This window comes from Ursus maritimus, unplaced genomic scaffold (assembly GCF_017311325.1).
Source record: "Ursus maritimus isolate PB19 unplaced genomic scaffold, ASM1731132v1 scaffold_2, whole genome shotgun sequence".
NCBI lineage: Eukaryota > Metazoa > Chordata > Mammalia > Carnivora > Ursidae > Ursus > Ursus maritimus.
Genome location: NW_024424452.1, coordinates 51,885,592 through 51,910,289, shown reverse-complemented (window position 1 = coordinate 51,910,289; position 24,698 = coordinate 51,885,592). Strand labels below are relative to the sequence as shown.

The window sequence follows — 24,698 nt, the reverse complement described above, 5'->3', positions numbered from 1 at the left end:
TTGGGCTAAGCTGCCTGAAACAACAGTGATGTTTTCTTTATTTCTCTTGGGGAGGCAACAGGGTCAAGACCTAAACATTGTATAAGAACCATTTTGCCATTTTAAACAAATCAACGCTCTCAAATCATATCCCTCCCTACCCCAAGGTTCATCTGCCCTGTGTAATCTCTTGGTTACAAAAAGCACTTCAGGACCAAAAATGCAGGCCAGTTGTAAAGCCTTCTTTCACCAAGGCCCAGCCTCAGGGCTAAATGGGAGAGTTCTGCCAGCCATCAAACTTAACAGCCTTTAAACATGTGCAACATTTCTCTAAGCAAATTGGTTCCTTAATATGGTAAAATGTGCGGCACCCAAGGGGAAATGCTGGTGATCTCATAGCCCAAAACTGATGGAGTCACAGTACTGTATTCCTGAAAAGCACTCATACTTTCCACTTTGATAAAACCAGAAGCAAATACGAGTCAGTAGGTTTTGACATCCATTGTTCATTCTCACTGAACTTTTCCTCCTATAGAGCAGAGCACAGTGGTTTAATTCATAGCTTAGGAGATTTTTAAAATATAAGCCATTCAAATTTTTTCTATATTAATCAGTGGTTTCTAAAGATCCACAGGGATAAATAAACCCTGCACGCTGGCAGGGGGTTTTTGTGGCATAACCACTGGTAGTTATAAACAGTAAACAAAACATAGTAACCATTTTAAGCACAAGAGATTGCTGTATCACAGGGGGCATAAATCATTAGCTTAATAATTTCAGCAGCAGTGTCTCCAAAGCAAAATTAAGCCAATAGTTCCCCCTGTGGCAATAATGAAGTACTGTAATGCTAAAAGAAAAAAGAAAAAAAAAGGAACCAAGAGAAGGCATTATTGTGCCTCGCAAATGATTGAAAATCCAAGTTCAATAAATAACTGTAGAACTCTTGTCTCTGTGCTGTTCTTTTGAGAGATGGGAAAGGGGTTGCCTCCAAACCCCATGTCTATTCTTGTAGACAGTTTGACAAACACAAGGGCGCTTTCATTCAAGCCCCGAATGGCTAGGATGTGCTGTAGGTAGGGCATGAATGTGATGACATATCACCATTGAGAAGATGACAAATTTCTCTCAGTTGTATAGGCAGACATTATTCACAGATTTAGAGAGAGCCAAAAGAATGCTAGGCCCAGGATAGGACAGAGAGATGACGAGGCTTCCCTCTTAGGGGCTCTCAAGCTACATGCCAATAATCTGAAAGAAAACACCTTCCAATTGTGAGCTGGTCCACAGCACCCAGCCACAGAGTAAAGCCATCCTACATCCCCTCAGCCCCCGCTCCCTGTGCTTCCCCAAGTGCCAAAGTTCATTTTTTTCTAACTAGCTAATGATTTGTTCATTTTGGAAAAGTGTACTTGGCTACGGGACATTATCAAACAAGAGGACTCAAGAAGGTCTCTGTTGTGTTAAGTCTATAGAAACTTCATTTTTCACCTTGATTTTTTTCATCCATTTTATGAAATCTGTATAGTCTTACCATTATTCTCAAAAAAGAAAGTTCTGATTGAAGTTTTTTCCTCTCAATAATACCATTTCTTTAACGTAGCATTTTACCTACTAACGACATTCCCTATGTTTTTGGAGTACCTAGTATGGATACAATGATCTCTTAAAAATGGATTTGGTTTAAAAATGGTATGATTCAGTCAAACAGAAGCTGTATTATTTTCACAAAGTTAACTATCACCTTGACTATTTTATTCAGTGGATTGAGGAGGTGATTTGTTTGACAATATAGAGATACAGATTAAACTAGAGTGTATAGGGTCAAAGTCACTTTAATAGGATAAACACACGTAGGCACTTTAGAAGTAGTCAAGAAATGTCTTTTTTTCCTCATTTTTGTTATACTTTGTTTTCAACTATGACATTTTAGACAAAGTTGTCTTAAAGAACCCAATGATTGCCCTCTGAAGATTTAATTATAGATATACTTTACTCTGGATACATAGCCTCTCTTTTATTAATCTGAAATGAGAAAACAGGAAGGAGAGATGGCTTTCTCTGCACCTATAGAAAAAAACCTTTCTCCACCAGCTAAATAAATTATTACATCTTGTAGTTCCCTTAAAAAAAAAAAAAGACACCTCCAGCATAATCACTATACCGTGGATTGTAAATATGGCATGGAAGTAATGTTGCATACAAAGTGATGAGTAGTGCATCTTGCTCATGGTCAAAGAAGGTGGAAGCTGGATCCTAAGGAAATTGTGAGTGAAATGTGTTTGTCTTTACTGCTCCTTTCTCCCTTCTCCAGGTCCTCCCCTCTCCCTAGCTCCTCAGTGTTCCACCTTACCTCTTTAAGTAGTCTGCTGATTAATGCCACAGTTCTTATTTAAATTTGGTGTCTTCCAAAGGTTCTTCATACTTAAGGCTAATAACAGGATATAACTAACGTAACTCCAGTAGCCAGAGGTAAAAACACATAGAAGATAAACCCATCTGACACAAGTGGAGGAACAGGCTAAGAATGAACCAAACCAAAGTCAACTAATCAGAATGGATTGGTAATGCTCTAGGGCACAGAGCTCTCCCAACCTGAATAAGCATCAAAATTTACTAGCTGTGTCCAGAGAATGGGAGATCATATTTGAAATAATGTATTTCATGTATTTGATAAGAGTCTAGTATCCAAATATATAAAGAAAACTTGCAACTCAACAATTAAAAAAGAAACAATTAACTTAATTCAAAAATGGGCAAAGGATCTGAATAGACATTTCTCTAAAGAAGACATAGAAATGACAAACACTTGAAAAGATGCTCAACATTATCAGTCATTCAGAAAGAATATGCAAATCAAAACCACATGACACCCACCTAGGAAGTCTATAATTAAGAGACACACAATAGCAAGTGTTGAGGAGGATGTGGAAAAATTGCAGTTTTTGTACCTTGCTGGTGGGAATGCAAATGTTGCAACTGCTTTGAAAAACTATTATGGCTGTTTCTCAAAAAGATAAACATAGAGTTACCATATGTCCTGGCAATTCCACTCCTAGGTATAAGTCCAAGAGAACTGAAAACATATGTACAACAAAAACTTGTACACAAATTTTCATAGTACCATTATTCATAATAACTAAAAAGTGGAAACAACTCAGATGTACATCAACTGATGAATGGATAAACAAAATATGGTACAACCATATGAAGGAATAAATCGATAAAAGGAAACGAAGCACTGGTACACGCCACAACATGGATGAACTTTAAAACATGCTAAGTGAAAGACATCATACATAGGAGGCCACATAATGTATATTCCATTTATGCAAAATGTCCAGATTGGGTGAATCCATAATGACAGAAAGTACATTAGTAGTTTCCAGGGGCTGAAAGGAAGAGATAATGTGGTGTGGCTGCTAATGGGTATATAGTTTTTTTGGGGGGTAATGAAAATGTTCTGGAATTAGGCAGTGGTGATAGTTATACAACCTTGTGAATATGCTAAACACCAGTGAAACAAACACCTTTAAAAAGATGAAATTTATGTTGGGTGAATTATATCTCAATTTTTTTTAAGTATTAAAGAGAAAGTATTAGTTACCATTCCTGTTTCAACCTACCTCCACCAAAGCTAGTAATTCCCCTTTCCTCTTACCCTGATTCAATGCAAAATAGAGTTTTAATTAAGCAATATCTTTATTTCTTGCTGTGTCTAGAAATGCCATAGGTACCTAAAAGTCAAATTGGCCATAGGTTCCTAGAAAGAAGTTATAGAAAACAATCTGAATGGTACATATCAATGTACTCAACTACCTTTTTCTAATTCAGTGCTCGCTTTTTCAGAAACACATCCCAACACCTCCCCTCACTTACTCTCCTTGATTTCTCTTCAAAGGATTTATAAAAATGAGACAAATCATGTATCCATTTTTTGTTTGTTGCTTATTGCCTATCATCCCTTCTAGAATGTAAGCCCCATAAACCAGGAAGTTAGTTTTTTTCACTGCTGTATCCCTATCACCTGGAGCAATGCTTGGCACAGAGCAAGGCAGGCACTGAGGAAATGTTCGTTGAGTGAGGAAATTGGAGTAATTTTTCCCCCCATCAGTTGATGAGGAAGAATAAAAATGGAAGAGCCATCCAATACTTGCAGTCAAGAACGTCAAGTCCTCTCTTAAGCCTACACCTTATACCTTTCTCATGAGATGTGCCCATGTCCCTGTGGACCTCAGCACTGAGCTCTTAGGCACCCCTGGCCCCAAAGGCTCCAAATGTCAGCATCGCCGTCTTCATCTTCTGCTTTCTGTATCTGTTTCACTCAAAGATCCTTTCAAGTGTTTCTGAACCTAGTCTAAAAACCTAACTCCTATTCCTAATTGAACTATTTGCTTGATAGTTTGGCTTGGAAATCTAAGGTCTGACCTGGAAATGAATTCTGACTACTACTGTTCTTGTGGTTAAGCCAAAAGGCCAAAGGTCTTTCCCCTTCTCACTACTATGCATTCAAAATCATATTTTGGGAAAAAAAACAAAAACAAAAACAAAAAAACCCAAAAAACCACAAAATCGTATTTCGGCCAAACAAAACATTCTATTATGAAGTTTAAGGGGTATGTAAGTCATAGCCTTTGGCTTTAGGAAGAAGCTAAACTTGTCATAGAGATCCGCTCAAAATAAAACAAAAAACAAAACAAACAAAAGAACCTCTGTGGATTCATTTTTGATGGTATACTTGTTTTGCCCAAGTTTTAACTCAGACTTGATTTTTATTTTTTAAAAGATTTATTTATCTATTTTAGGGAGAGAGAGAGAGAGTGCGCGCGTGCAAGAGAGAGAGAGTGGGGGAGGGGCAGAGGGAGAGAATCCTCGAGCAGACTCCCCACCAAGCACAGAGCCAGATGTGGGGCTTGATCCCAGGACCCCAAGATCATGACCCGAGCTGAAATCAAGAACCAGATGCCCAACTGACTGAGTCACCCAGACACCCCTAGACTTCACTTTTAAATGTCACATTCTATAGGCATATGTTGAATTATTCCAAATCATTCTGTTCATTTATAGCTGCCTTTTTACATTTCCGTGGCCATTACATATTACGTAGAACCCATTTAGTTGTCTTTCAGAAAGTGGGATTAAAAGTAAATGACATGAAATTTACTTTAAAAAAATTAACTCTTCAATCACTTCTAACATACAATTCTCTTACTAGAATCTAACAAGTCAAAGCCCCTGATATTGCTCTCAGGGACACTAAGACGAAGAGTGGTAACTGCTCCCCACCTTTCCACAAGCTCCTCATAGGCTGATCTTGCAGAGCTCTCTTATGACTTATTTCTATTTAAAAGTCCATTTCGGTACAATTTCAACTGGAGAGAAGTATTTGAGGGGAGTGTGGGAAAACTGGTATTTGCCTTCACTCTGCGTGATGACCCTGATGACAACGCACATCTGGCTGTTTTGAATCATCCCAATGATTGATTTGATTTTTCCACTCTTCACCTAGGCTTTTGGCATTGCCTAGACAAAGCTATCTCATGTTGGGCTTTTGTCTCCGACTTGCTTCCAGCTGCATACTTTGCACTACACTCCGCTTCACCTTTCTTCTTGGCTACACTCAACCTGGCCTCAATATGCTTTTTTCCCCATATGTCATCCCAGCCCAACTGAGCACCAAACCTCGCTCTGCTCCCTGTCCAAGACATACTTCTTCCTTCAATCCTGCACAGGGATTCGTAGTCACAAGTCACTGTGTGTCTAATTACACCTATATAGCTTTATAGGAGATAGCAATGGGTAAAACTGGTATGAAAAGAAATGCCTGCCCCCAATCCAGCAATCAGCTCACATTGATTAAGTGCTTCCTCTATGTTTAGCATGCAACCAGGTCCTGAGCATCCAAATTATGAAATTTTACTCTGCAATCTTACCTCCTCCCAGGGTGAACCATATGGAACAATTCCACTTGATTTAGGCAATGCTGAGTTGAATGTCTATTTCTTCCAAGGCTACTGCTAAGATGTGTTAGGGGTTACGAGGATAAAGAGCATACATCCCCTGCCCTCAGACCAGTTTCACAATACATATAAATGAGATTCTAACTTACAAAAAAATTGAAGCTGTGGGATTAAAGTAATGTTTATACCAATTTTGAACTGAGAAGAAATTCCAATTTATTTAATTCTTGCAGAATTGCATAATTTGAAAACTGAGTTAATTGCAACCTGTGTTTATGTTATTGCCATCACCTACGCCAGTGAAAAGAAACACAAACCCTCCTTTGTCAGTATTATGAGAACCACTCTTGATTACTTGCATCAGAATTTCTAAAAGTGACTTTTGGTCCCATAATCTAAGCAAGCACTGTTATTATCATTTCAAATCTCATTTTCTGTATCTTTTCACAATGTTATCCAAGTTCATTAAACGCTGCTGCTAACGCTGAAAACAAACCCATATTCAAGAACTTTAGAGTAGAAGTAAGATAGGATAAAGCAGCACAGAGAGCAAAAAAACCCCATCAACATTAATTTAGAAAAGAGCCCTCAGTCATGTAAAAAGTAACTTCAAAGAAAATATACACTAAAATAATTATAAATTTATAAGTTCCAAAACTGCATTCCCCCTCTGGGAAAATTCGTTTTGAATTATTTGAGTTTTAGCTTGTACAAAGTCTCCAGGAATAACATTTCTCTCATATGAAAAGCAAGTGCCCTGTACTTAAATTTTATTTCCCACTGATCTACCTTACAATCCTCACAGTTTAGTTAGAAAAATCTTTTTATTATTCCACACATCCTCTGCCAAGGAAACCAGTATTATTCCTTTCACAATTTCTTTTATTATGCTCCTCTTCCTGTTTTAAATATCTGCACTCTTCCTCCCCACTAATCCAAATATACAGCCCAGCTTCAAAGGCCCACTCAAGCCCCACCTCATCTGTGAAGTTATACCTGACTTAACAGAGTCATAGGATTTTATATTTGGAATGGATCTTGGAGATTATCTAGTTCAAATATTTTCCAACTGTGCAACATAGAGACATTTAGGAGCCTTTTGAAAAAGCATCAGAAATGGAAAAACAATTGTAAATGGGCAGCTGAGTCGTAAGGCCCTCCCCCTCCCATCCAGCCCTGCTTTCAGCATTTTGTTATACCTTTTCAAGAAAGAAATTGCATGAACAACAGATTGCTTTGGGGGTGGGAAACCCCACAGCCCAACATGGTAAATGAAAAAATTCGGGCCGTTGAATGTCTTATCCTGGTTTACAAACAGCCAAGGGGCAAAAACAGGCTAAATCCTAGGATCTCTGGACTCCCAGCCTAGCCACATTGATCTATTTTCTTTACCACTAAAATACTTAAAAACCCCTATGGATGATTCCATGGTGTCTTCTGTTAGTTGCATATTTGTGTCTTGTCTGCCCAACGGATTGAGTGAGGCTCCAGCTGCCCCATGCTGGGGTGTAATTTATACTCTTCTGTTCTTCTTTTAGCAGAGCTGCTGTTTCAGAAAGCATACTTGCTCTGTCTTTCCTTCCCAGAAGCATGGGCATTCCCACTTCATATATAAAATTGGACAAAATAAAATCAACATTAGGGTATTGACTGAAATACCATAAACTCCATCCTTCACAGAAGCTCTCTCTTCTATTTCCAAACTTCATTCGTTAAAGTTGACATAAATGGCAGTCAGTACAGCCTTTTATCATAAAAAAAATAATGGATATTTTGGGCCTCATTTATATTTTTACTGCCACTGTGTTTATAAATCTAGGTTTAATCAATTAAACTTGTTCTAAATGGCACTATATTTTTGACCTCGAGCCTCATTTTGGTGATCTTTTACAATTTTAACAAGATATTTTAACAAGAAAAACTGACCTCTACTCTTATTTAAAAAAATAATTTTTTAAAAAATTAAAAACTTCTCTCAGTTCTTCATCCTTTGTAAGTTTTTCCTCCAGGTGTTGTTTCTTGCGATAAACTTCTTGAAAAGGTACACTGTATATATTACCTTTCTATCCTCTCCTCTCAGCTCCATCTTCAGATTCTATACTAATTGCCTCTTCAAAGAGGTTCTATGGCTCCGTCTCTTTTCTTCCTCTATACAATCTCTTTCATTTGCTCCCTTGAGTGTATGAGATCTCAAATCTACTTTTCCAGGAGTATCTTCTCATCATTGTCTTTAGACCAGGGCAAGAGGAGCCCTCCTCTGGACTCCAGGCTTTGGACACCTGCTCTGCCCCCTGCAGGGTGAGCAGTCTGCAGGCTCAATAGGTAAAGCCAACACCCTCCCATCTAAACTACACCCTGAGTACCTGGCAGCTCAGAATTCCTTATCTCAATCTCACGGAGTCTGCTTCCGGCCTGAGTATCTTCTTCTGGAATTTGGGATTGCACTTCTCATGTGTGCAATGTATGTCAAGGTACTAGAGATGGCCAACGAGTGGTTGTTCGTGAGAAGGGGGAGGTAGGCAGTGAGGGTGTGGACAGGGCTTAAGCTTGCAAGCTGGAGCCTCCCAGAAGGGGACCTGAGGCCCATGCTGTATGGATAGGGCAGGGTGGGAACCAACAGGGATAGAAGTCTTTCGAAGCTACTATCACCACATTTTAGCACAGAATTCTAAGTCAAACCTAGCCATCAAGGTTGATGTGACGGCAATTTTATCACAATAGGAGGTTAAACTATATTCAACAGTTTGTGGCTTGATTTATAATATACATTTATTAATTTGTTTGTTTACTTAAGATTTTGTTTATTTATATGAGAGAGAGAGAGCAGGAGCGAGCAGGGGAAGGGGCAGGGGGAGAGGGAGAGAGAGAATCGCAAGCAAGTTCCATGGGACCCCAAGATCATCATGACCTGAGCCTAAATCAAGAGTTGGCTGCTTAACAGACTGAGCCACCCAAGCACCCCTTGATTTATAAAGTTTAAATATTTAACATACGGAACGTGATACTCCAATTTCACTCTTATGCAAGAACCTACCAATCTTATGGGAAAACAGGATTTTTCTATTTAAATCAAGATTAATTTGTCTTCTTTTTAAAGGTGTACATGCAACTTTATTTTTTTATTTATTTTATTTTTTATTTTTATTTTTTTCTTATAATAATATTTTATTATATTATGTTAGTCACCATACAGTACATCCCTGGTTTTTGATGTAAAGTTCGATGATTCATTAGTTGTGTATAAACCCAGTGCACCATGCAATACGTGCCCTCCTTACTACCCATCACCAGCGTATCCCATTCCCCCACCCCCTCCCCTCTGAAGCCCTCAGTTTGTTTCTCAGAGTCCATAGTCTCTCGTGCTTCATTCCCCCTTCTGATTACCCCCCTTTCTTTATCCCTTCCTTCTCCTACCGCTCTTCCTAGTTCTTATGTTCCATAGATGAGAGAAAACATATGATAATTGTCTTTTTCTGCTTGACTTATTTCACTTAGCATTATCTTTAATTATCAAAAGCTAAGTTAATATTTTCTTTCACATCTTAGACCTGCTTGTTCATGTTTGTGTCTTTTCTTGTTCATGTTTGCGTCTTTTCTTAGTTAATAGAATCATGATCCACTCAGTTACCAGCTAAAGGTCTTGAAGTTATGTTCAACTTTCCTCTTCTCCAACCCTTAGGATTTAATCAGAGAGAAGATATACCCTATGCCTAATATGCCTGCCCCATCTTTCAAGCCCCATCTCTCAGTTGATTCATTATAGCAGCCATTCAACTGCCCTCTCTATTTCTGTCCCTCCCTCCTTAATCCATTGACCACATTTCCACCAGAATGATCATGCTCATATTCATTACCTGTCTCCCAACCCTACCCCATTTTCCATGGAATGGAAAACAAATTCCTTTTCAGTTTCAACGTCTCCACAATCTGACCCCCACCTACCCTTCCTACCTTACTTACTTTTCATAATCATTCTTGCTTCTTAAACTTTACACTCTATAATCTAGTCACTTCAGACTACTTACTAATCCCAGACAATTGGCTAATTTACAAATTTGTCATAAATTTTCACATAAATGCACATTTACTCAACGCTATTCCTTCTATCTGCACTGCTTTCTTTCTCCTTAGGCTTCTATAAAAATCCAATTAACTGTTCTATTGCCATTTATTCCATGAAGCTTTCCACAAATACTCTGCCAAAATTACTTTGTCTCTTATGCTCACTTAACATTTATTTATGCCACTATTACAATGCTTACATTTTTTGCAAGCTATGAATGGATGCCTTTGTATCCCTTACATACAAATTCTTTTTATGCGGGAACTAGTCTGTACTCATTTCTGTGTATTCCTCAGGACTTGCATATTGTCTCACACATATTAAGTGCTTTGTAAATGTTTGTTTAATTTCTAAGCCAAATTTAAACAATGATTGGTTTTAATAAAAATAAAAAACAAGCCCTACACCATATTCACTTAGAGAGGACTATCAGAATGTCTTTGTTCTATTCTAACCCACTGTGCGACCCTCAAACATTTACTTTATCAGGAGATTCTAAGATTTCTCTCTCCAAAATGGGTTTAAAAGCTGCAGTGGTGTGTCTGCAAAGCTTGTCAAGAAACCCTGATGAAAGGCAGTGCAGAGCTGCAGGCATTATTACAAAGACAGGTATAGTGTTCAATCCAGAACCAGCCACCTGCGCGTCCTTGGTTTTCAGAGATGACTCGCACATGTAGGCCACAGGTTTCCCCAAGTCACTTATCACCCTGTACACAATGCTCCTTAGATGGAGACCATCTGGGATTGCAAAGTTTTCCATCCTGAACTTGTCCAATGTTTTGATCACCTGCTCTGACATAAGTCTGGTTTTGTATCGTGTTTATAGTATGTCTCCCGGGCAGTTTATGGATCTGTTTCTGGCATTTTCCCTCAAATCATCTTGGGAATCACAGAATGAAGTTAGGGGAGCAAAAATCTAATTTAATTTTCTATTCTGGGATTTCCATATCCTTTTGATTTTTAGAACTGGTGACAATAAAATGCTGTGTCTTTATTCAGTAAATATGCAGATGAAAACAAGTTAAGCCTATCAAATATCTAGATAATGGTGAGAGCATTACAAACTGCTTGACAGTTCAGAAGTGACTTTCACATATATTATCTAATTTAATCCCTATTATAATCCTGTGAGGTACGTGTCATGTTTTATAGATCAAAAACAGTGGCTCACAGATTCTTCTTTCTTGGGGTTACAGAGCTAGTTAGTTTGTGACTGAGCTAGGACACAAGGCTTCTAAACCCAAATCCCATGCTCTTTAGCATAGTATATCAAATAGAAAATAGCCAAATACTTAAAAGATTATATCAGCTATCTTTCAGAATAAGTGATGTAATGTTTTATTTATCTTAGCAGCTAAGAGTTACTTAAAGCATAGTAAATTTTGACTCATACGTCAAAAAGTATGTTTGTGAAATAGTACCAAAAAAGAAAAATAAAGTCCAAATTGCAGTATTTTTTTTTAAGATTTTATTTATTTAACAGAGAAAGACACAGTGAGAGAGGGAACACAAGTAGGGGGAGTGGGAGAGGGAGAAGCAGAGTCCCCACTGAGCAGGGACCCCGATGTGGGGCTCGATCCCAGGACCCTGGGATCATGACCTGAGCCGAAGGCAGACGCTTAATGACTGAGCCATCCAGGAGCCCCCAAATTGCAGTATTTTAAAGGAGTTTTATTACTGATAAAGCTGATGTACAAGACAAAGTAAAATGTAAATGGATAATAAGTTAAATACAGTCAGTAAAAGAGAAAGGATAATTTGAACCAGGCCTTTATTATTGCCTTCAATCATCAGCCTCAAATATTGTAATAATTACTCCAACTATTTTATATATGCTAAAAATTGTCATAGATTTTATAACGCTAAACAAAGCTTATTACAGGCTGCATTATGTTCTGCCTCACATAGCATGGTGTTTGTTTTTTCTCAATATAATTATTAGTTATAGTATTTCAAGTATTGTTCATTATGATGCATTAAGGAAACTGATCTTTAAAAATCAATTTATCAATATTAAGCTCAATTTTTATTTTATTTATCTGTTTATTTTTTGACAGAGAGAGAGAGAGTGCAAGCGAGTGGCGGGGAGGGGCAGAAGGAGCAAGAGAATCTCAAACAAGCTCCATGACCAGTGTGGAGCCCAACTCGGGGCTTGATCCCAGGACCCTGAGATCATGACTGAGCTGAAATCAAGAGTCAGACGCTTAACCAGCTGAGCCACCCGAGCACCCAAGCCCAATATTTTTTTTTTCCAAGCCCATTTTTTTAAAGATAAAGTAATTGCAATGGTATCGATAGCAGTAATAGCATCAATTTCTGGTATTACCTTCTTGACTTTGGGCAATAATTTGGTCTTTTTATGCTTCTTTTATTTTTCTACATGTAATATCAGCCATAAGTATGATTTCTTTCCCTGTGGGTGATAAGAAAGACTGAGAAGAAATGGAGAATGCCCAAGGTCCTGTGTATATGCCTGTGTTCTGTGTTATTTCCTAAATTATCTGAGGGATTATTGATGCCAATACTTTAATCAAACGAAGTTATTTCACATTCCTTCTACTTTATGAGAATTTACTCCATTTTAGTTCTTGTTGTTTATTCTTGAAGTGAATCGTAACTTCCTTTCAGTATATTTTCTTTTCTAACATAAATACCTAAGGTTATAACTGGCCACCAATACATTGCTTTAGCAGTTATCTCACAAGTTTGGGCACAGAGTGTTTTCACTGGCATTTTGTATTAAATGCTGTATAATTGCCCTTATGATTTATTTTCACCCATAAGTTATTTAGACTTGTGTCTTCTGGTGTTTAAACATAGGCGAGGGAGTAGGGCTATGTGTCTTATTCACTTCTATGTTTATTTCATTGTGATCAATGAACATCACCTACTTAGATACTGACTGGTATTTGTGGAGACTTCCCTTGTGTTCCAATATATATTTATTTTTAAAAATTTTTATTTTAATGTTCCGGGGGATGCTGTAAAAGATGTGCATTGCCAAATGATGCATGGTTCTCTATAGGTTCATTAGATTGAAGTTGTTGCTCAAATATGTTCAAACTTTACTAATTTTTATTTGGTTTATCTACCTGCTTCTGAGACAGTTGAGTTAAAATCTCTTACTATATTCCTTTTAATGGTCTTACCTATTATTTATGGACACTTTTCTCGACTATTTTTTAGATATTGAAAATTATTCTATTTTCCTAGAAAAACATCACTTTTATCACTAAGCAATGAAAGTGAGAACGCCTTAACCCTCAAAGTCTATCTGTCTTGTCTGATATTAATATTGCTACACCAGCTTTCTTTTAATGAGCATTTACCCGAGAGGTTCTTTTGGTACCCTTCCATCTTCAGCTTCTCTGCACAATTATGCTTCAGAAATGTCTCCTCTAGAAAATATTTTATCTTATTCATTCAATATCAAAATTTTTAAAATGCAAGTTTAGAAGATTTACATGTTTTGTAATTACTTATATTTTGGGATTTACATTGTTTTTCATTGTTTTTTATTTTCTCTTTTCTACCTTCTCTTAATTCAGATCTAGTCATTTCCTTTCCTCCTGCTACTGGTTTATGTTAAATATCCTGTTTCTGTTCTTTAGTTGTTGTTCTCAAAATTTTAGCATACAGGCTTAAATTAACAACCTAATTAATCAATATTAATTTTCTTGAGCAATATAAAAAGTATAAATTTTTTAATAAAATCTTTCCCCCCAAAGCTTCCATGTTTATACCTAGTATTTAATTACTAAATTTACCCACAGATTCATTGAGATATAATTCACATATCATACAATGCACCCATTTGAAGTATAGAAATCCAAAATTTGGCTATTGTAGATAATGCTGCTATAAATTATTGGGGTGCATGTATTCCTTTGAATTAGTTTTTTGTATCCTTTGGGTAAATACTTAGCAGTGTAATTTCGGGATAGTTCTAAGGTAGTTCTATTTTTAACTTTTTGAGGAACTTCCATACTGTTTTCCAGAATGGCTGCACCAGTTTGCATTCCCAAGCAGTGTAAGAGGGTTCTCTTTTCTCCATATCCTCACCAACACCTGTTGTTTCTTGTGTTGTTGATTTTAGCCATTCTGACAGGTGTGAGGTGATATTTCATTGTGGCTTTGATTTGTATTTCCCTGATGCCGAGTGATGTTGAGCATCTTTTCATGTCTGTTGGCCATCTGAATGTCTTCTTTGGAAAAATGTCTCTTCATGTCTTCTGCCCATTCTTTAATTGGATTATTCATTTTTGGGGTGTTGGATTTTATGCGTTCTTTATATATTTTGGATAATACCCCTTTGTCAGATATGCATTTGCAAATATCTTCTCCCACTCCTGAAAACATCACAGTGTCTGTTGACTGATGAATGGATAAGAAAGATGTGGTAACTATTTACCCCCCCACACACATATACACACATACACACACACACACACACACACATAAAATGGAATATTGCTCAGCCATAAAAAAGAATGATATCTTGGCATTTGCAATGACATGGATGGAACTAGAGAGTATCATGCTAAATGAAGTAAGTCAGCCAGAGAAAGACAAATATGATATGATTTCACTCATATGTGGAATTTAAGAAACAAAACAAATGAGCAAAGGTGGAAAAAGAGAGAGAGGCAAACCAAGAAACAGACTCTTAACTACAGAGAACGCACTGATGGTTACCAGAGGGGAGGTATAGTGGGGTGATGGGTGAAATAGGTGATGGGGATTAAGGTGTGCACTTGTGACAAGCACTGGGTATTGTATGGAAGTGTTCAATCACTGTATTGTACACCTGAAACTAATATTACACTGTATATTAGCTAACTGGAATTTGAATAAAAACAAACAAACAAACAAACAAACAAATAAATAAATAAATAAATAAAGTATACAATTCAAGGGCTTTTAATGTATTCACAGAGCTCTGTGATCATCACCACAAAAAATTCTAGAACATTTTCATCATCTCTGAAAAGATATTCCACATTGCTTAAAATAAGTCCTACCCGTGGCCCTACGATACCACTAATCTAATTTCTGTCTCTAAAGATTTGCCTACTCTGCACATTTATATAAATGAATCATACAACATGCGTTCCTTTGTGTCTGACTTTCATTTAGCAAGATGTTTTCAAGTTTACCCAGGTGGCAGCATGTATTAGAACTTCATTTCTTTATTTTGCTTGAATATTCCATTGTATGGATATATCACATTTTATTTACCATCCATCAGTTGATGGACATATAAGTCATTTCCACTTTTAGCTATTATGAAGAATGCTGCTTTGAACACATACACGTTTCTGTGAGGATATATATTTTCACTTCTCTTAGGTATACATCTAGGTAGGAATGGAATTGCTGGATGACATATAATTCTATATTCAGCCTTTTGAGGAACTGACAGAATATCTTCAAGGGCAGCCAAACCATGTTACATTCTCAATTTATATTTACTTTTACATTACCTTTTACAAACTAGCAGATTGCATTCCCACCACATCCTCTCTAACACTTGAAATTATCTGTCATTTTGAATACAGTCTCCCTAATAGGTGTGAAGTAGAATCTCATTTTGGTTTTGATCTGCATTTCCCAGATAACCAATCATTTTGAGCATCTTTTCAGGTACTTATTAGTCATTTGTATATCTTCTTTGGAGAAATCTCTATTCAGATCTTTTGCCTATTTTTAATTATTTTTCTTTCTAAAATTTAGTTGCAAAATTTCTTTATAAATTCTAGATACAAGGTCTTCATTAAATACATGATTTATTTTATTTATTTATTTATTTATTTGACAGAGAGAGAGACAGCAAGAGAGGGAACACAAGCATGGGGAGTGGGAGAGGGAGAAGCAGGCTTCCTGCTAAGCAGGGACCCCAATGCAGGGCTCCATACCAGGACCCTGGGATCATGACCTGAGCCGAAGGCAGAAACTTAACTGACTGAGCCACCTAGGTGCCCCAGTGCCACACTTTCTTGATTAACACTGCTTTGTAATAAATTTGGAAATTAGGAGGTGTGAGTCCTCCTCCTACATTGTTCTTTTTCAAGATTGTTTTCACTATTCTGGGTCCCTTGAGTTTCCATAAGAATTTTACGACAACTTGTCAATTTTTGCAAAGAAGCCAGATGGGAGTTTGACTGAGATTACATTCAGTCTATATGCAGATCATTTTGAAAGTATTGTTATCATAACAATATTGTCCTCCAATCCATGAACATGGGATGTCTTACCATTTATTTAGGTATTTCTTAACTTCTTTTAACAATATTTTGTAGTTTTCTGAACATCAGTTTTACACTTATTTTGTTTACTTTTTGGTTGTACTGCAAATAAAGTGTTTTCAAATTTCATATTTGGATTGCTCATTCTTACTGTATAAAAATACAAATTGATTTTTGCATATTGCTCTTGAACCCTGAATAAAGTTCAGTTTTGCTGAACTTTATTAACTCTAATAGTATTTTCTGGATTTGGGAGTGTTTTCTATATACAAGATAATGTCGTCTGCAAATAGAGACAGTTTTACTTCTTCCTTTCCCATCTGGATGATTTATATTTCTTTTTTCTTTCCTACTTGCCATGGCTAGAACAGCCAGCACAGTGGTAAATAGAAATGGTGAGAGTGGACATTCTTGCCTTATTACTGATCTCTAGGGGAAAGTTTCAGAGTTTCACCACAAAGCAAAATGTTAGCTGAGGTTTTCATTGACACCCTTTATCAAGTTGAGGAAGTTCATATCTGTTCCTCTTTGTTGAATGTTTTTATCATAAAAGGGTGCTGAATTTTGTCAAATGCTTTTCTAACTTGTTTTTTAAAACCCTCTCAAAATAATCACTATAATTTTAAGTGCTTTACAGTGAAGTGTATTTATATTCACCCACTTGTTTACAAACATTTAAGCTCACTACTGCTTCTTGTATTGCATTCTTTTTCTTTGGGCTTAATCTTATTGATGGTCCTAACAGAGAAGATCTTTCAACAAAACTCTGTGAGTTGCAAGCTTACTCATTCTTTATCTGAGAATTTTTCTCTTTTATTGCCTTTCACTCATAAATAATTGTTTAACTGGATACAGAGCTCTAGGTTAACATTTTGTTTTCCTCAGAATTTTGAAAATATCTTTCCACTATCATTTTCACTCCTCTAATTACTTATGAGAAGTAAATTGCCATCATGCCAATTGGTAACTCTGTTTTTCTTTTTTTTTTTTTGCTGCTTTTTAAGATTTTCTCTTTGAAGTTGATGTTCTGCACCAAATTCAACCATTCTGTGTCTCTACGTGAATTTGTTTTGTTTATTATCCTACTTGAGAAATCGTATGCTTCTGCAATCTGAGAATTCAAGTCTTTCTTCAGTTCTAAATAATTCTGTCTCTATTTCTTGGAGACTGTCACCCATCAAATTCTTCTTATCTCCATTCCATGAATGTCTTTCTCAGTAAAAGTATCTTGAACCTTATCATACTATTGCAATAACTACATTTTTAGTTCAAGTAGTTTCATTTTATTTTCCAACTATTCTTGTTTCATTAACATTTATGATTCATCATTATATCAAATTATTATTTCTTCTTCAATTACTTTAATGATATTTAAAGAACTATAAACATACTTAATAATATCTTTCAAATTATTCTATTAACATCATTTCTTAGTATTTTATAGTCATATTCTCTCATTCTCTTTCTCATCTTTAGTGAGTAATTTATTTTTTTTCCTTTGTCCCATGTATCCAGGGGTGTAAAATTATTCTTATAGAGTGATTGAGCTTTTTTGTTTGTTTCCTTAAGCCTCACAGTCCAGTGTATTCTTCTGGTCTCAGACAAGTTTTTTAATTTCAAAGCTTGTTATTCCTACTTTATGCATTGACTATAAATTTTGGCCACATACTTGCTTTTGGTGCAGACTTAGTTTCTTGATTTTTCTCTCATGAAATTATTTGTAATTTTGTCCAGAACAAATTAGCAACATTTCTTTGTTCTTGCCTAGGTCCTTCTGCAGGGATTTCTCTTCTAATGGCCTGTCCTCAAGAGACTCTCGGCTATATCTGATAGTCCTCTGAGTATCACTTCAAGGTTCCTTCTGGATTTGAGTTATCTGTTAGTTTCTGGCATTTGGATTTGGAGATTTCCTTTTCTGTGTGTTTGGCTATGTGTTTTCTTAGTTTATATGTTATTATATCTAGTATTTTTTCTGTGTTCAAGAGTGGTCATGTAAAAGGATTCTTGAAAAAGTAAATTCAGTTTGTGCTTAGTTCTTTAGAATAGAAAATTAAACAGGGGGAATAGCTTGGATAACTATTTCACTTCCTGATTTTGTACTTTTTCACACATTTTCTAGAGTGCCTAACTCCCTATGGTGGCAAATTATGAAGACATACATACATATACTTTAGTTATTCAATCCTGATTCGATCCATATTCATGCCTCATTTATGAACCAATATGCTGTCATTTTCACCACCTATAGTGAAAAATCAGCAAGAGGAGTCTAAATGAAAACAAAAAACTTCTTAACTACAATATCATACCTAAAGCTTTTGTTCTTGCTTTCTTGCACACACAAAAAGATAAAAACCTCAGAGAGTATTTTTATGGACTATGGTCTCTCAAAATGAGAACCTCGATAATGATATCACTACTTTTTCCCCCCTACTGCCAGCCAGTATGATTATCTTAAAATTTAAATCAGATCATGGCACTCTCACTGGTTTCCCATCTCATTAAGCATAAAAATACAACTCAGTCCTATGAGCCTAAAAGTGCCTATGAATCAAGCCCTTGATACTTCTTTATCCTCATCCCCTTCCAGAGTTCCCTTAGCTCACTTCACTTCAGCCATACTGGCTGCTTACTGTTCCTCTATCTGCTAAGCAAGATCTCATCTCAGAGACTTCACATCTGCTAGTCGCTCTATTTTGAATGTATTGAATAAACCATTTACTCCCTAACTTTCCTCAGTACTCTGGTCAAAAGCTACCTTCCATGACAACCCAACATAAAATAGAAATCAACACACACACACCCATTCCCCTTACTCTATTTTTTTTTAAAAGATTTTATTTATTTATTCGACAGAGACAGAGACAGCCAGCGAGAGAGGGAACACAAGCAGGGGGAATGGGAGAGGAAGAAGCAGGCTCATAGCAAAGGAGCCTGATGTGGGGCTCGATCCCATAACACCGGGATCACGCCCTGAGCCGAAGGCAGACGCTTTACCGCTGTGCCACCCAGGCACCCCAATCCCCTTACCCTATTTATTTTTTCTCTTTCACAGCACTTATCAGCAAATGACATGGTATCCACATACTTGGTTATTTGTTTATTGTCTGCCCTTGGGTTTTTTTGTTTTGTTTTTTGTTTGTTTGGTTTTTAGTTTTTGGGTTTTTGTTGTTGTTGTTGTTGTTGTGTTGCAGCTGTTGCTGTAGCCCTAGTGCCTAGAAAATTGCCTAGCATATAAAAAGATTTAATCTGAAACACTAAAGGAATACCATAATTTACACTTTTTCAAAAGTGAAAAAACAGATGCATGTAAACAAAAATGTTTATGGATATTATTTGAAGGATACACACACATTCATATCTATATTAGAATATATATTTACATGTAAACATTATTTATGCTATGTATTTAATATATTAAGGTTATATTAATATATACTATATTATAGATTTTAATATATATGTGTATATACACAGACAGACAGACAGACACACACATAGAGAGAGAGACAGAGACAGTGACAGAGGAAGATCTATCAGCTCATTGTCTTACCCAAAAGTATGGACTTATTGATAAAAATCCTAAGTTAAGTAGTAATGGAGGAAAAGTGCTCTTTCTTTTCAAGTAATTTCTCCAAAGAACTTTCCATCTTCATCTAATCCATAGAGGAAACACAGAGAGCCCCAAAAGAAACCATTATCTGAGTCATTGCCAGTGTCCTCTTAGAATAGGGAAGACAGGGGTTGAGGGTAATGATCTCAGTATCATCTCAGGAAAAAGAATCTAGAAAAAGAGAATGTTAATGCAGTAAATATTCTGATAAACTAGTCCATGCGGTTTATGACTCAGAAAAAGAACACAAATGAATATCAAGATTTTAAATAGTCTGAAGGGTTTATGTAAAGCATTAATGGTTGAGGAAAATAGATATTATCATGCCCTAATATATCTTTCAACTATGAGTTATGATTAAATCTTAGAGAGAAATGCTTTTGAAATAACCAGTTGTACTGCCAAGACATTAAAACTTAAATAATAATAAATAGCAGCAGATGGAGGGAGGAAAATGTAGAGATAAAGTTATTTTTAAGTTCCTGATTGCTCAGAGAGCATTAATTTTATTTAGCATTAATTAGGAAACAGCAATTTTAAATAAATGGTAGGTTTTTGAGAAAGTTAAAAAAAAAAAAAACTCAGAGAAGAGGCACATTTTGCTAATCAAGTCACCCAACTCAGTCACATGCATTATCAGTGGCATATGATGGAAAGAAAATGGAACATGGGAAGGACATTGGAGATGTAGGTCCACCATTGGCTAATTTGGGGATTTGAGCTACAAATATGTCACATAATATACCAGGTCAATGTACTCAGCTTGAACCATGAAACAAGTTAGGTGGACAATTGCACCTTTCTTTTCTTCTTCAGTTATTTATATGTATATATACATATCAGCAATCTTTGCTACTCCTCCTTCAGTTTGATTAATTTGGCTGCTGACATTAGCCAAAGAATGGCCAATGTATTACTTCACTTGACTGCCATAAGCAGAGCCTAAGCCAGAGTAAAATAATGCATAAGCAATCAGATTCCCTTCAGAGGCCATATTTAATGAAAAAAAATTAAAGTGTGCTTGAGATCCCTTTTTTGCATAACCACTCCCTATCCTTTTCTACTTAATTTCCTACACATTTAAGATACAGAAGCCATGCTAGAGACAAGTTCCACAAATTGTCTCTTTAGTCTCAGAAAATAACAACAGAAATACTGAGAATGAGGAATTCTTGGTTTTCATCCCAAAATGGATTTCCCAAGGTCACTTTTGTGACACTTGTCCTATTTGTACAGATTTATATTCTGTGTGCCTAATTTTCATGACTTTTAAGTCACATGAAAAACACTAGTATTTTCACCAGAATAATTCAACTGGTATGTGACAGCTGAAATTAACAGTTTGTCCTTAGCCCTATATTCTCCTTCTACTCCTCTTAAAGAAAACAAAACCAAAACCAAAACACAGCAATAACAACAATCCCTGTTGACAGAGAAGAGTCTAATTTGATTTGTGCACCTGGCCACCATTTGTGGGACCCTATTTATTTCTCTCTTCTAATCCAATTTGAATTGCTGTGGCACAATGTCTCATCTCCAACAGCAAGAAGAGAGACTAATACCAACAAGTAGCACTTACCTACGTTACTTCTTGTCAAAGGGTCCTCACAGCTCTATTCCACTTGAATGTGAATGTATCACTTAAGGCACTAGTGGGAAAAGCCAAGAAATAACTTTAAATGCTGGTAATGGGTGATTTGACACCAAACATATTTAAGATGAGGTTAAGAGTTATATACATATATGTGCATTATTGATAGAGTAAACTTTCTACATCAACAAAAGAGTAGTTTTCCACTGCAAATTAATAGATTATAAAATCAGTAGGCTTTTCATGAAAGCAATTAAAAAAATGGGGGCAGAAATAACTTCAATCTTTCAAGAATATTTTGCCTTTAAAACAACTTTCTGTAAAATCACCTAAAATAAAAGTTAACTCTGATTCTATGAGTTCAGTGGAGTCAAATTAAACTTGAAAACATCTTTCATTTCTATAACTACTTTATTATATTTATACAAGACTACAAAAAATTAATTGGGTGATTTAAGTGAGTCAACTGTCACATATATTATGAGCTCTGCATGTGTGTGTTATGAAGCAATGTTGACTATGAGTTCAGCCTTTTACCAATTTATTTAGCCAAGGTTGCTAGAAGTTACTTAATGAGCATGAACACACAAACTGTCAATAAACCTACAGGAGGAAAAGGGGCCCATGACCTAAAAGGACCCCTCTGTTAGGCCAGGGAGATGATGAAGTATGTTAAGTCACCAGTCCCTCTGTGTGATGCTTGTTTATGCTGCCAAGGCACGTGTGGCAAATTTGCAGAGTTGGGGGAGAGTGGGGGGGTAGGTGGGGAGGAGAAGGTCAGTTTCCAAAAATTTCATCTCACAGCATGTATTAAATAAAAAGCCTGAAAGAAGTACTTTTTCCCATTACAATGTAAGAAGGTATGAATATTTGTAGCATCTACTCTTTGACCTCTCAGTACCTAAGCTACTCCTTGATTACACTTGGAAATCTAGTTGATGCTTTCAGCTTATAGAACGTTAGATTCAGGAAAAATGTACACAGAATATTAAACGTTACCTATCGAATGAATATATGGAAGGGTTAAGAGGAGTGGTTCGAGAATCGGGCAGAGATGTCTTGCACCGTGGCTCTACCATTGACAAGCTGTGTGGCACTGGACAAGCTATTTAAAACTCCTAAAGCCTGAATCTCTTTATCTGTTATATGAGGAAAATAAACAATACCAACCAAAGAGGGAGTTGTAAGACTAAGTGAAATAAAACAAAAATTTATATATTGTAATTTCCTCAGAAGTATTACCTTTTTATAGTTGTTAGAGTCCTCAGTTTTAAGCAATAGAGACTGACTTTGGTTTAATTAAACAGAAAAGGAATGAATTGACAAGATATCAATAACTCAGAGAATCAACTGGAAGAGTGGAGAATGAATCTCTGGCAGAAAAACCAAGGGATGCCAGTTATAAGAGCAGAGGACAGGAACTGATATTGCTGCTATTGGATTCTTGCTGTCACACCATTGGGCTCTCAACTCCTCCATATTGGCTGGAAAATCTCGAACTGACCCCATTCCCACATAATTCAAAGCCAAAGACAAGGGAATCTTATTAGCTAAGCTTAACACATGCACCCTTATTCTACCAAAGAGTAAATAAAGGTTCCCTCTATTTTTACAGTAGGAGGTAGGGCCTGTCTCCCCATCTTAAAAATTCCTTCATATAGGAATGGAATGGGATATGGGACACACCACTAGGTTGTAAAACAAAGACTCAATCAATATATTTCAAAGAATCAATATCAAACAGAATGCATTCTCCTACCACAATTCCAATTCCAATAAATTAGAACTTGTTAATAAATGGTAAAATTGGAAAACTCCATATATCTGTAAATTTCTAAAAGTGCATGTGAAAATGATTCAACCAAAACAAGAAATGATAATGGAAATTGTAAAATACTTAGAAATGGACGAGAATAAAAATATCAAAACATAGGACACAGCAAAACATATATTTTGAGAGAAATTTATAGTCTTAATGCTACTTTAGAAGGAAATAGTCTAAATCAGTGACCAAACTTTCCAGTTAAGAAGTTAAGGACAGAACCATGTCCCCCACCTCTCTTCCTCTCCTTAATTCTCCTAAGTCCTATTGAAATGAGGCCAATCAGTAACCCTAAGATGGCCTGTAAGTGTTTAAATTATAGGAAGAGTCACATGTCTCTCACTTTTAATCAAATGTTAGAAATGATTAAGCTTAGTGAGAAAGGCGTGTTGAAAGCCAAGATAGGCCAAAGGCTAGTTCTCTCGCACCATATGGTTAGCCAAGTTGTGAGTGCAAAGGAAAAGTCCTTGAAGGAAATTAAAAGTGCTATTTCAGTGAACACGCAAAAGGTAAGAAAGCTAAACAGCCTTATTGCTGATACACGAAAAGTCTGAGTGGTATGGATAGATCAACTTCTATCCAGAAGTTAAGCCACAACATTCCCTTATGTCAAAACCTAAGAGCAAGGTCTTAAATCCCTTGAATTCTGTGAAAGCTGAGAGGGGTGAAGAAGATGCAGAAGAAAAGTTTGTAGCTAGAAGAGGTTGGCTTATGAGGTTTAAGAAAAGAAGCCATCTCGGGGCGCCTGGGTGGCACAGTGGTTAAGTGTCTGCCTTCAGCTCAGGGAGTGATCCCAGCATTATGGGATTGAGCCCCACATCAGGCTCCTCCGCTATGAGCCTGCTTCTTCCTCTCCCACTCCCCCTGCTTGTATTCCCTCTCTCGCTGGCTGTCTCTATCTCTGTCGAATAAATAAATAAAATCTTAAAAAAAAAGAAAAGAAAAGAAAAGAAAAGAAGCCATCTCTATAACATAAGAGTTCAAGGTGAAGCAGTGAGTGTTGACTAGAAGCTGCAGCAAGTTATCCAGAAGATCTAGCTAAGATAATGAAGGTGGCTCCACTAAGCAACAGATTTTCAATGTAGACAAAACAGCCTTCTATTGGAAGAAGATGCTGCCTAGGACTTGCATAGCTGGAGAGGAGAAGTCAATGCCTGCTTCAAAGCTTCAAAGACAGCTGACTGTCTTGTTAGGGGCTAATGCAATTGGTGACTTGCGGTTGGAGCCAATGCTCATTTACCATTCTGAAAATCCTAGGGCCCTTAAGAATTATGCTAAATCTACTCTGTGTTCTGTAAAGGGAACAACAAAGCCTGGTGACAGCACATCTGTTTACAACACGGTTTACTGAATAGTTTAGGCCTACTGTTGAAACATACTACTTAGGAAAAAAAATAACTTTCAAAATATTACTACTCATTGATAATG

At 36.5% G+C, this 24,698-nt stretch overlaps 1 long non-coding RNA gene across 1 annotated transcript in view; it reads right to left on the bottom strand.

Moving 5' to 3' along the window:
* LOC103658195 overlaps positions 1 to 24,698 on the bottom strand; it is a 197,525-nt gene that overhangs the window by 115,050 nt on the left and 57,777 nt on the right. Inside the window, exon 3 of the long non-coding RNA XR_567056.2 lies at positions 21,437 to 21,506. This is a non-coding gene — a long non-coding RNA (uncharacterized LOC103658195). The remainder of the gene's footprint in view (positions 1 to 21,436; positions 21,507 to 24,698) is intronic.